This window comes from Gossypium hirsutum, chromosome A02 (assembly GCF_007990345.1).
Source record: "Gossypium hirsutum isolate 1008001.06 chromosome A02, Gossypium_hirsutum_v2.1, whole genome shotgun sequence".
NCBI classification, from domain to species: Eukaryota; Viridiplantae; Streptophyta; class Magnoliopsida; order Malvales; family Malvaceae; genus Gossypium; species Gossypium hirsutum.
In genome coordinates, this window is record NC_053425.1 from 53309312 (window position 1) to 53319619 (window position 10308).

Consider the following 10308-nt stretch of genomic DNA (forward strand, 5'->3'; position numbering starts at 1 on the left):
CAATATCAAATAAACACATATCGGCATGTATAGCTAGACCCGGACGTATTACGGTAGTCCTAAAATCGACTAAACCGTAGCTTTGATACCAATAAAATTGTAACGCCCCATACCCGAGGCCGTTGCCGGAGTCGGACACGAGGTGTTAACGGACTTAATTCATTTATTTATACAGTTCATTTTAAAATTTCCAGACAAGCTGGCTAACTGCGTCACTGTCACCTTAAAAATCATATCTCGAGCTCCAAAACTCAAAAACTGATTCTGTAAATTTTCCCTGGAACTAGACTCATATTTCCATCTACAAATTTTTTTCTAGAATTTTTGGTCAGGCCAATTAGTACAGTTTATTAGTTAAAATCTCCCCTGTTTCAGGGTTCGACTACTATGACCTTCATGCATTACGATTTAGATATCTCCCTGTACAGGGCTTCAATACATATGCCATTTGTTTCTAATGAAACTAGACTCAAAAAGGAATCCGTACATATAAAGAATGACTTCTAATTATCTTTGGTTAATTCATGGTAATTTTCCAAAGTCAGAATAGGGGATCCAGTAATCGCTCTGGCCCTGTTTCACGAAAACTTAAACATCTCGTAAATTACGGCTCATATGGTCGTTTCGCTTCTTCCATATGAAAATAGACTCATCAAGGTTCGATTACATTATTCATTCATTATTTATTTCCATTGCTACTATTTTTAGTGATTTTAAAAACTTACAACACTGCTACTGTCAGCATCTATTTTAAGGCAAATTTCACCTATTTCCAATGGCTAATCATTACCGAACATTTCCACGTCACTTAATAACCATACCATAAGACCATGATGTTATACTTCAAAATATACAAGCCATTTTCACATGGCTATACGAATATACATTACAAATGTGTACTCAATTAACAACAAGGGTCAGCCCTATACATGCCATTTTCAAATTGAACTAAAAGAGTACCAAAAGTGGTTTAGATAGTGTGGACGACTTCGACTTTGACACTCCCGAGTCCGATAGCTGACGAACCAAAATCTATAAAACAGAGAATCAAAGAAACAGAATAAGCATTTAATGCTTAGTAAGTTTTGAGTAATGAAATTAGTTTTGACTAAAGTATAACATTCATATGGCTAAATGAATAACATCATATATGCACATTCTCATAATCATACTTACTTCACGCTTCAATCAATATATTCATACACAAGGTATCAAACCTAACTAACGGCCGAAAGTTCGTTAATCAATTGAACGAATACTATTTAAAACGAATCGACTTTTTCGATGCATATATGAAACATACCTTATCGTTTGGATTTTATGAATGTATTAATTGAAATTATTACAGCAAGATCGCTCACTTCCAAACCCAAGTATCTTCGGGATTTAGCCGGATATAACAACTCACACAAATGCCTTCGGGTCTTAGCCCGGATATAGCAACTCGCACAAATGCCTTCGGGTCTTAGCCTGGATATAATCACTAGCATAAATGCCTTCGGGACATAGCCCGGATATAGCAACTCGCACGAATGCCTTCGGATCTTAGTTCGGTTATCATTCGAATAATCATGCACATATGTCCACAAATCATAACACATCTTTATTTCGTTTTCATTACTAGAACTCAGTCACAAGGCACTTATCTACCATTACCATTTTCGGCTCAATAGCCACATACAAATAGCATGGTTTTGATTCGCTATATAACATGATCTCCATACGCATTCGGCTGCCCGTCATAAGTATAAACTAATTACCTCAATATATAATTCAAGTAGAATCATTATATCGCCATTTATTTGTTATGCTTATATGTCATGACCTAATCGAATCATAATCTAAGTTCCATTACTCGAAAACTTACCTCGGATGTTGTCGAACGATTTCAATGGCTATTCGATCACCTTTTCTTTTCCTTTATCGGATTTAGTTCCCCTTTGCTCTTGAGCTTAATTTAACAAATAAACTGATTTAATCATTTTGAACATCAAAGAGAAATTTAAGGTACTTAGCCCATATATATTAGGCATTAGAGTCATATATGTATGAAATCATGAATCAAATTCAACATATTAGCCAATATTCTCCTTTAGCCAATTTTCTAAGTCAAGATAAAGCCATCAATATGCTTACCTATAGCCGAACGTACAACATCAATCTATGTATTCATTCATGTGGCCGAATATGCATTTCTATGTTGAGGCCGATTATTTACTTAATACATTCTACAAATATGGTTACTTGTATTGACTAAATACCATTTTGTTTCAAGTTCAAAACTCGGCTAATACACATATATACACTAGTAATCAAATACTAACATTTGCACTTCACCTTAATAGCTAGCTTAGCAAACCTTAATTTAACATATAATTGTTCATAACACAATTAAAGCATCCTCTCCATTCCATCAATTCAAAACACATACATTACTCAATAATATTCAAAATCATATTCGGCCTTAGTACACACTTGTTAGCCGATTTTTCTCCATTTAGCAACTAATGCACATATGTGCTCATTTGTTAGACTCTACTTCACCTAACTACCATTTTTCATCTAAATAACATGAACAACAACCATTTCTTGAACATTATCTCATGACCGATTACTCATGTTACCAACAAGATCCAAAATTTGGACATGGGCTAACTAAGGGACTTAGTAACTAGCTTAATACATTCAACAATTTCAAAAGCTACCATGAATTACATACCTTATTCAAGACTAGAAGGAGTGGTCGAATATTTGTTTCCCCTTCCCCTTTATTCTTAGCATTTTCGGCCAAGGATGTTAAAGATGAACACTTTTTTTTCTTTTCTTTGTTTTATTCACTTAATTAGTTTAACACCCTTTTTCTTTATTTTTTATAATTTATGCCATTAATACATTATTTTATTGTTATTACCCATCACATTTTGTCTATCCTCATTGTCATGGCCGGCCACTACTATCAAAGTGGGGAAATTGACATGCAAGTCCACCCTTTTGATTACATGCACTAATAGATCCTTATAGATTAACCTATCACATTTCAAAAGTGTCACACATAAGTCCTATTAACTAAATTCACATGCAATTAACTAAATCAAAGCTTAAAACTATCACCCACTCATATTCACATATTTTAGACAATAAATATTATACTCAAATACTTCGGTGACTCAGTTTAGTGATCCCGAAACCACTTTCCAACTAGGGTCAATTTAGGGCTGTCACAAATCGTGCCCTATCGTGCTGGTTTGCAATTTCCTGTTTGTTCAAAATAATCGAATATTCCGTTAGAATTTCACTCGTGTTTCCTAAAGCAAGGCAATGTTCAATATTTGAAAATTCGAGGAATCGTGCCCTACCGTGCTGGGTTTCGGTTTTTCGTTAGGACTGAATAATTAGGCATCCTTTTGTAATTTTCAACGTATAAAATTTCAGAAGCCAAATTTTATTGTTGTTTTTAGGGGTATAAAGGATCGTGTCCTACCGTGCTGGATGTGGTGCTGCATTCCTCCGAAATAAGAGAAATTTGGCAACCAACTCGAGCCATTCAAATATTTCGAAAGGAATCACCTTTCAAAAACTCTTTTTCAAATCTTAGACATAAGGACAGTATTTAATTGATTTGGTACCAATTTTGGGCGTAGTGAGGATACTAATCCTTCCTCATACGTAACCGACTCCCGAGCCCTTTTTTCATATTTTCGTAAGACCAAAATCGTTGTTTTAGTAAAAAGAAATATTTTATTAAAATAATATAATTTCTAGGTGATCCGATCACACCTAAACAAAAATGATTGGTGGCGACTCTGCATTTCTGTTTTTAAAGTCGATCCCTATTTTTTCAAAAACTCGAAAGATGGTTTCGACACTATGTATCAAATATATTAAGTCAATTCATCATATTTAATAAACATTTAAACAAGCAATTATCAAATTACAGATTCATTATAATTATCTCATATAATTTTATTTTATAACCGAAGTTTCATATACATTATACGCTAGTAGACATATAGTAAAAACATACATCTTATGTGTCATGTAATAACCTTACCAAAACAAAATCATGTTATGTTCGAATTTAGCCAACAACCTGTTACGCCAAGTCATATATAACATATTATCCTAATACAACCATACATTCACATATATTCTACTTTATGCTTACCAGGATCGAATCAACCCTATACTTACCCAAAATTATTTACCATTTCCAAAACCTAAAACACCTAATACGAACATCATTCAGTTATAGCACCTAATTTCATAATCAAAATAAACACAAACCAAACTAAATATAACTAAATTCAAACATAAAAGATTAAAGCCATTTTCGCATGGCTCAATTTATACAAAACCAAAATCCAACATTTCAAAACAAATTTCAGCCTATACATGCCATAATTCGAGTTTAACTTATAAAGGTACCAAAATAGTAGATAGCGTGATGAGCTTTGCTGACTATCCCCGAGCTTGTAACTTGATCCAAATCGATAAAACAGGGTAAACAAGAACACACAGAGTAAGGTAACTTAGCTTAGTAAGTCATAAGAAAATAAACAACTCAATATCATAATCAACTCATATTAACTAAACGAAATGCATTAACATTCCCATGCTTGACCTCAAACTTACAAATTCTATAAATAATACATTTGTCATAGACTATTATCCACCTAAGCCGAATAAACACATAACTATTTAACACATTCTAAATCAACTTTCAAACCAAATAGTCATAATAAACCATACATCCATTTATTCTTTTATGAGAACTTAAGAATCATCAAATGACATCTCATGTATAATTAAAACCTAGGTGGCTGAATATACCAAATCATATATGCACATATTAAGTAATATTTCAAAGATACACAAATTATTCATTCACAAGCCAAATACAGATACCAAATACACATGAATTCTTCATTTGCATTGTACATGATTTACAACAAATATCCACAGTACTTTCTTACCTTATCTCAAGTAGATATCAAGTTAATTCATACCTGACCATTTAGCTCGTATTACACATCTGTACACAATTTACCTTTTCTAGATGAACCATTCAGAATTGGATAGGACACTTGGATAATCACATAAATCGTACAATGCCAACATCCCAAACGTGGTCTTACGTGTAGCCACATATCGATGCCACTGTCCTAGACAGGGACAGGGTCTTACTCAAAAACACATATCGGAATCACAAATCGATGCCATGGTCTTACTCGTACAAATATATCGGAATCCTATGTCATGACATATGTATCCTAACTATTCCTAAGGTTCATACGGGGCTTTCGGACGTCTTAACTTGATCGAAACGAATGCTCGTACAAGATTACCAAGCTTATACATTTTCGAAAATTGCATTTAAAATATCATATATTTCAATTCATCATTTATACTTTACATTTAATTGAGATTAAGTACGACTCTTTGCTTATAAACTTACCTCGGATGTCGTAAAATGGGATGGGGCTGCTAGTCGACAACTTTTGTTTTTCCCCGGTCCAAATCTAATTTCTTTGGTCCTTGATCTAAACATATTCAAATTAAGCTCATTCAAACATATTTTCATTCAATTTAGTCCAAAAACACATAAATGGGAAAATTACCATTTTACCCCTAACATTTACAATTTTTACAATTTAGTCCCTATTACACAAAACACAAAATATGCAAAATTTCAAAGTACTCATGTTTGGTCGAATCTTACCCATTACCATACAAGTCCATATATTTTATTTATTTCACATTTTAGTCCTTAAAATTATTATTTTTGCAATTTTGTCCTAATTACTCAAAATCACCAAAAACTCCAATACAAAACATGTTAATCTAAAACATATATTTCATTTTTCATCATCAAACAAAAAAAATCACAAGATATTAACAATGGTACAACTCAAAATATTCATCAAAATTAAAAATTAAAGCATGGGTCTTGAAGTACTCAAAGCAACGATCTAAAAAACGTAGAAATTATCAAAAACCGAGCTAGAACTCACCTTGAATCAAGCTTGGCTATGGCTGAACCCTAGCTTCCTTTTCTTTTCTTTCTTATTTAAGTTTCGGCAATATGAAAAAAATATGAACATGGCTTTATTTTTTTATGTTTTATGTTATTATATAACTTAACATTTAATTTACATATATAACCTTAGTTAAAACATCATATTATCACATTTTAATATCCTTACCTGTCCACTTATATTGCTAATGGTCTATTTAAAATTTAAGACTTCCATTTAATAAGCCAATACCAACTCAGCCCTTTATGCTTTTAACTATCAAATTTTCAATTTACGCGATTAAGTCATTTTATTTAATCAGATACCTAAACGAAAAAATTAAACCACGAAAATTTCAAAAATATAAATTCACACAAAATAAACATAGAAAATAATTTTTAAATATTTTTCTGACTCAGATTCGTGGTCCCAAAACCACCGTTCTGATTAGGGTCTAAATCTGGTTGTTACAACTCTCCCCCCTTTGGGATTTTCGTCCCCGAAAATCTTACCGGTGAATAGGTTTGGATAGTGTTCTCTCATTCCATCCTCTGGTTCCCACGTTGCTTCCTCAACACCATGTTTATGCCACAATTCTTTAACTAACGGAATCTTCTTATTTCGTAACTCTTTAATTTCTTGAGCCAAAATACGAATCGGTTCTTCTTCATACGTCTTATCAGGTTTAATCTCGATCTCAGAAGGAGTAATCACATGTGAAGGGTCTGACTGATATCTACAGAGCATCGAAACATGAAATACATTGTGAATCTTTCTAACTTAGGTGGTAACAACAGTCTGTAAGCTATTGGCCTGATACACTCTATAATCTCATACAGCCCAATAAATCTCAGACTCAATTTGCTTTTTTGACCGAATCTGAGTATTTTCTTCCACGGTGGGACTTTCAAGAAGACTTTATCTCCGATCTGAAACTCTATATCCTTGCCTTTCAAGTCTGCATAAGATTTCTGAAGGTCCGATGCTGCTTTTAGACTTTCACGGATTACTTTCACTTTCTGTTCAGTTTCTCTAATCAAATCGACCCCGTGTATCTTATTTTCACTTGAGCTCAGTCCAGTACAATGGCGTACGACATTTACGACCATAAAAAGCCTCATAAGGTGCCATTTTAATACTCGATTGAAAGCTGCTATTATATGCAAATTCAATCAGAGGTAGGTATCATTCCCACGTACCTTTAAACTCGAGAATGCAACATCTCAACATATCCTCAAGTATCTGAATGATTCGCTCAGATTGGCCATCTGTTTGCGGATGAAAAGCAGTACTGAAATGTAATTTTGTACCTAGTGCATCTTGTAGTTTCTTCCAAAACCGCGATGTAAACCTCGGATCTTTATCCGAAAGAATAGATCTAGGCACACCATAATTTGAGAAACATACAATTCAACCAGTTTATCAAGTGAGTAATTTGTACGTATCGGAACAAAGTGAGTCGATTTAGTCAATCTATCTACAACAACCTAGATTGCATCTTTCTTGCTCGGTGATAATGATAAACGAGATACAAAATCCATCATAACACTGTCCCACTTCCATTTTGGTATCATAATCGGCTAAAGTAATCCTGCAGGTACCTGATGCTTGACTTTTACTTGTTGGCAGACTAAACATCTTGCAATAAAGTCAGAAATGTCTTGTTTCATACCATGCCAGCAATAAAGCTGTTTTAAATCATTATACATCTTTGTAATACCTAGGTGAATAGATAACCAACTGCTATGAGCTTCATTCAAAATCATCTGAATTAACTCTGAATTCCTCAGAACACATATTCAGTTCCTAAATCTCAAACAGTCATCAGCATCAACTCTGAATTCTGAACCAGCATCTGTGTCACACTGAGCTCATTTTGCTAGTAATTCATTATCAACTTTCTGAGCATCACAAATTTGTTGAATACATAATGGTCTTACTTTCAATTCAGCAACTATCGAACCATCATCAGACATAGCCATATTCGCATTCATTGCACGCAAAGCAAACAGTGATTTTTGGCTTAAAGTATCAGCAACAACATTAGCCTTTCCTGGGTGATAGTCAATCAAAAGCTCGTAGTCTTTTAGCAATTCTAACCGTCGACGTAGTCTCAAATTTAGATTTTCTGAGTCATCAAGTATTTCAGGCTTTTATGATCAGAATAAACATGACATTTCTCACCGAATAGATAGTGCCGCCAAATTTTTAATGCGAACACAATGGCTACCAATTCTAGGTCATGTGTCGAATAGTTCTTTTCATGTGGCTTCAACTGTCTCGAGGCATAAGCTATAACTTTACCTTCCTGTGATAGCTCGATTTAGGGCCTAGTAGGAATAGTACTCTTGGGACCACAAATCCGAAGTTAGAAATTTTCTTTATTATTTTTATGAGGATATAGTATGTTTATAGTGCATATAAATTTTGGTAAGTTAATTTTAGCAATTTCTAGTCCAATTTCGAAAAAGGACTAAATCACATAAAAGGAAAAAGTTGCAATTTAGTACCCCAAATGTGTTAAATAGCTAGAGAATATGATTTGGAGGTCTCAAAAAGGCAATTAGACCCCTAGAAATAGGGTGGACGGCCATGAGAGTCATGTGTGGTCAAAATTTTAACTTTTGGTGGGATTAGGTGACCAAATTTTGACTAAAATAGAAAATAGAAAAAGAAAAAGAAAAAGATATCACCTTATTTCCCATTTCTTCTTAGCCAAAAATCTCAGCTATTGTTGGGGGTTTGAGCTTTAAAAATTTGCAGCAACTTGAAGCTCTCACAAGTAAGTGATTTTTAATGAGTTTTCTTCAAGATTTTTACATTTTTGAGACCCTTGAAGCATGAGCTTTCAAATGAGGGTGATATCTTACAAAATGGTCAAAAGTTTAGGATTTTTCCATGGATGTATTTGTGATATATGCTGAGATTTTATGGAATGAGTCCTAGTTGTGTTATAAACAACTTTTGTGAAAGGTGTTAACATGAAAACACCTAACGAGACTATTTTGCATAAGTTGCAAAATATGTGGTAAGTATGTGAAATAATGAGAACTTGAGATTTCTCTAGTAGTAAAAAGAGTTTAGCTAGGCTTGAAATACGAAGAAATTCGATAAGAATCAATTTTCGGGCATAGGGGTAAAATGGTCATTTTGCCAAGGCCTAGGGGCAAAATGGTCATTTTTATCAAAGTTGTGAATTTATGAATGCCTAAATGTGTTTAGTGACTAAATGGATGCGTATCCTTATTATAGATCAAGAATTGCCAAAACCGAGCCTAGACTAGGGCAAAGCCAAGCAATCCGATTAAGCCGTCTAATCAAGAACTTTTTGTAAATAGAGGTAAGTTGTACGTAAATAATACAACTAGACTGTTAATACTTGTATTTATATTGTCATCGAATTGATAATGTACGAGTCATTAAGTTATAAATCGAGAATGCCTTATAATATTTGAGGTAGTAGAATTATCCCGTTGAAACCTTAGGATATGAACTGGATATTTGTGCCAAGACATTGGGTGATTTGAGAGCCAGTGTAAGACCATGTCTGGGACATGGCATAGACATCCAGACGAGGGCTAGTGTAAGACATGTCTGGGACATGCTTCAGCCATATTGTGAGAGCCAGTGTAAGACCATGTTTGGGACATGGCGTCGGCATAGAGATGAGTGCCAGAGTAAGACATGTCTGGGACATGCATCGGCCTCGACAAAGACAGCCCATGTAAGACGTGTTTGGAACACGCATCGGCTTAGAGTTGTGCTAGTGTAAGACATGTCTGGGACATGCATCAGCACGCACATGTGAGAGCCAGTGTAAGACCATGTCTAGGACATGGCATCGGCAACATATCCCATGTTGAAGGTCTATAGAATATCTAGTAGTATTCCAAACAGTTCAATGGTGAAAGTTATAGTTTAATTTTGATAAAGAAAGGATGACCAGGTTGTGAGTGTTATAGGTATCTATATGATGAGCATGAGTAATGAGTTTGATTTATATTTCTGAAGGTGGCATGTATAGGGCTAGACTAGGATGTTGTATTAAGAGAATTATTCATGTATTTTGGCTCAAGTCAAAAGCCCTTCATTTTGTATCAAGCCTAGAATAATGGCTATTATTCTTTTTGATAAACGCATAAAATGTTCTTTCTATGGATGAATTGGTGTCCATTGTGACGGAATCTGCATATTAACATGATCTTGTGTAGGTTGTGCAAAAAGGGGTGACAAAATGGTTTGGGAAAAAGCCTAGTTTGTCCACACGGGTAAGACACACGGGCGTGTGTCTAGG